Below are 4,240 nucleotides of genomic sequence, written 5' to 3'. Positions count from 1 at the left end.
TATATATAACATCCTTAGATTTTTCAAATTTCAATCAATCTCAACGGTTAGCTTATTTGTCTCAACCCCACAAATCTGAACCGTTAAATCAATGGAAATGTTCGAACTTTAAGCACTTCTAGCTCTGATATGATAAGCACCCCCAAAACTCGCATCTAGTCTCATTTGAGCGTTTATGCTATAAAGTTTGATTTTTGAATTGGGGGGTGTTTTGTTTTCTGATGTATTGTGCTAGCTTGTGTTTGTCTTCTTCTGTTGTAAGAGCTTCAGTGCTATATATTATATTATATGGTTTAGATTTGCTTCAAAAATTGATCACTCATCACTTTGGAGCGTTTTGCTTATGTTCCTCAGCTTATTATGAGACAGGACTGAAGCAGCTTCTGAAACTCTGAAGAAACTGTTTCCAAGTAGCTCATAGCCTGATCAATGATTTTGGAAGCATTGGAAGAGTTTAATGCTGTTGCATAGTGTTCAAAAAGCAAAGTGTTTTCTGTTTTTGTGTGTGTGAAGTTTGAAGTTTAAGTTACAGAAGAAGCTTGCTTTCTTTGTTACTCATTCTTAAAGGTTGGTCCTTCAAGTTCAAGTGTGTTCTATTTTACATTGTTGCATCTTTGCTTTGATCTTCTACTTAAGGATGAAAAAAGAAGAAGAAAAAGAAATAACGAAGTTCTGTGCTTTTTCTTCCTCCTTTTGCTTTTCCTCTTAATAATTATATTTTGATGAGGTTAAGGTTTTTATCTTTTGCTCAAGCTACATGTTATGGAATCTTTCTAATTTCTTTGTCTTTTGGGCTTACACAAACAGTGAGGAACAAGATTGATAGCTCTAAACAGGAAAAAGAAAAGTCCTTTCAATAGTTTGAGAGCAAGTCAAGTTAAGGTATTGTATATATTTATTTGTTTTTATTTAAATTTACATTAATTGAAATTCTTCATTCAACATTAATAATAGTCAGTGATCATTGATTGGACATGCTTGTGTTGTATACAACTTGTAGATAGAGACTTGTGTCTTCCCTTTAAAGTGAAGCTTCTTCCTTTCTCATATTTCATTAACCCCTTTTATTATGAGGACAAAGATGGAAAATCACATCTAAGGATTCTACTTCCCTTTTTGAAATTGGACTCCTTGACTGTTGATATGAGTTGGAATTAACCTCACAACACTCGCTTATGCACTTAATTTTGTGATAAATTCTTATAATGCTTTTGAAAAATATTTAAAAGTTATTTAATTAATACTAATGTTAATTTGTATTGTTAAAATGTTAATCAAGATCATTTTCATGCAAGAATTCAATTTCTCCAACTTTGTGTTGCTCTTGGTACCTACCAACCCCTTGATGCTGAGTAAAGTTAAGAGATATTATTTTTCCCCTCTAGTGACCAATATGCCCCTAGAGAGGACACCTTATTACATTTGTGCCACTTTCCAAGTTGGTCTCTTAGGCCTAACATATTAGTAGATTTGCACACTCAAATTAGTATTTAATAATACCCACCGACTCCCTCTTAATTGGACAGCATTCTTAGCAGATAAATGTCCAATTACTTCATTTTCATTAGCAACCATATATCTAACCATAGCATTTATTGCACTTATTAGAAAAATCCAATATCCAATAGACTACTAATACAATACAATACACTAACTTGTTTATATAATTTCCAAAGGGGCATTAAATGATGACTTTGCTAAAGTAACAAGAATAGTGGGGTATCTTTAGGTACTTCATCTTTGATAGGGAGGGTCATGCTTTTAGTAAACAAGTTTTTTGTCTGTGATCATCAAGATTCTTCATACTATACAATATTCATGTTGGTCTAATCTCTCTTTCTTTTTGTTTTTCTTAATTATTTGTTTATTTTGTTAGAGAATTTTCTATTGGAGTCTTGATATATAATTTTAAGGATTTTATGATTGCAACTGCTCCACCTCCTTTTGATTTTCTTTTTCTTTTCTGTGATATTATCATTGCATTCTCCTTTTCTCCTATGCAAAAAATTGTATCTTGGTCATTTCTTTGAGCTTAGTTTTTCTCCTTTTCTTTTCTTTTCCAGTTCTTGGTGATCAATCATCAAATTCTACATCATGGTGGAAGATTATGGTGGTGCTGCTGCATCATTTGATGCTAGTTCAACAGAAGAATGGTTGCTTAATGCACAGAAGCTTGTTCCTGCAGCAATGTCTAAGGCAAAAGAGGTTAAAGTTTTCCCAGTCAAGTGGAAGATGATTATCTCGAAATTGGAGCAGATTCCGTCGCGTTTATCGGACTTGTCGAGCCACCCTTGCTTCTCCAAGAATGCTCTCTGCAAGGAGCAGTTGCAGTCAGTTTCCAAGTCACTCGAAGAAGCTATCGAATTGGCCGAGCTTTGTTTGAAGGAGAAGTATGAAGGTAAGCTTCGGATGCAGAGTGATCTCGACGCTTTAGCTGGGAAACTCGATTTAAATCTGAAAGATTGCAGCTTGCTGATCAAAACCGGTGTGCTAGGAGAAGCTACTCTGCCTTTGATGGTGTCTGGTTCTGTTCATGACTCTGATGTAGATTTTGCATCCATTAAGGAATTACTTGCAAGGCTTCAGATAGGTAACTTGGAAGCCAAGCAAAGAGCACTGGAGAAGCTCTATGATGTGATGAAAGAAGATGAGAAGAATGTTTTGGCTGTTCTTGGGAGAAGCAATGTTGCTGCATTGGTTCAACTGCTTACAGCAACATCTCCAAGGATTAGGGAAAAGGCTGCTACTGTGATATGTATTCTTGTGGAATCCGGTAGTTGCGAAAATTGGCTAGTTTCTGAAGGAGTTCTGCCACGGCCGAAACCACCCGTGCAATTGTTGGACACGGTGCTGTTCGGCCGTTAATTGAGGTTTGCCAAACAGGGGACTCTGTTTCTCAGGCTGCAGCCGCTTGTGCTTTGAAGAATGCGTCGTCCGTGCCGGATGTGAGGCAGGTTTTGGCTGAAGAAGGCATTGTGAAAGTGATGATTGAGCTCCTTAGCTCTGGAATTTTGTTGGGAACGAAAGAGTATGCGGCCGAGTGCTTGCAGAATCTAACAGCGAGCAACGAGAATCTAAGAAGATCTGTCATAGCAGAAGGTGGTTTCAGCAGTCTCCTGGCCTATCTTGATGGCCCTCTTCCTCAAGAATCCGCGGTCGCAGCCCTGAGGAATTTGGTTGGTTCTGTTTCTGAGGATGTTCTGGATTCCCTCGGCTTGCTTCCTCGATTGGTTCACGTGCTTAAGTCGGGTTCCTTGGGAGCCAAGCAAGCCGCAGCCTCTGTCATTTGCCGGATTTGTGGCCCGGTTGAGATGAAAAAAATGATCGGCGAAGCCGGCTGCATACCTCTTCTGATCAATTTGCTTGAGGCTAAAGCAAATAGTGCTAGAGAAGCTGCATCACAAGCAATTTCGAGCTTGATGGTTCTGTCTGCGAATCGAAGAGAGGTTAAGAAGGATGATAAGATTGTGGTGCCAAGTTTGGTTCAGTTGCTTGATCCAAATCCACAGAACACTGCAAAGAAATATGCAGTTTCATGCCTTGCATCACTGTCTTCTTGCAAGAAATGTAAGAAGCTTATGATTTCTTATGGAGCAATAGGGTATCTCAAGAAGCTTAGTGAGATGGATATTCCTGGATCTAAGAAGCTTCTAGAGAGATTGGAAAGAGGAAAACTCAGAAGCTTGTTCAGCAGAAAATAAGACTAAACATTATTATTATTATTATTGCAACTTTTATTTCTTTGTTTTTGTTAATTTTTGTTTCATTGTCTGTATGAAACAAGTGGGAGGTTAGGAAGTGTAATGTAATCAATGTTTTAGATTTTATTGTATTTAATGTTTCTGTCTATTTGTACACTCTTTTCCTCTCTTTAATTTGTCTCATATGTTTTCATTTCATAACTTGGCTCTTCATGAATGTTTCATTTAATCTTGGATAAAACTTGGATTCTGCACATAGAGAAGAAGAAAAATTAACTTTGAACAAGTGTTAAGTAGAATCTTTGACCTATTTTGCTATTATTTTGAACTTCTAGTTATAGTTAAGTGTGAAAAGTTTATAAGAATGAGTATTTATTTGATGAAATCATCAATTAATTATATATCTAAGGAATTGTCACCATCCAGCACCTATGTATTTTTATGTAATAATTTTTACTTTTAAGAAATCCCTAATCCCATATTCTTTAAAAGTTTATAATTATTTTATTTTATTTTTACAAATTTCTGAGTGTGATGAA

General features: G+C 36.3%; 1 pseudogene; it reads left to right on the top strand.

Moving 5' to 3' along the window:
* Positions 1-207: 207 nt before the first annotated feature.
* LOC107475787 (uncharacterized) lies at positions 208-3,848 on the top strand (annotated as a pseudogene).
* The last annotated feature ends 392 nt before the right edge of the window (positions 3,849-4,240 follow it).

Source organism: Arachis duranensis, chromosome 2, assembly GCF_000817695.3.
Source record: "Arachis duranensis cultivar V14167 chromosome 2, aradu.V14167.gnm2.J7QH, whole genome shotgun sequence".
Taxonomy (NCBI): domain Eukaryota; kingdom Viridiplantae; phylum Streptophyta; class Magnoliopsida; order Fabales; family Fabaceae; genus Arachis; species Arachis duranensis.
The sequence above is the reverse complement of the archived record's forward strand: the minus strand, read 5'-3'. Positions and strand labels throughout refer to the sequence as shown.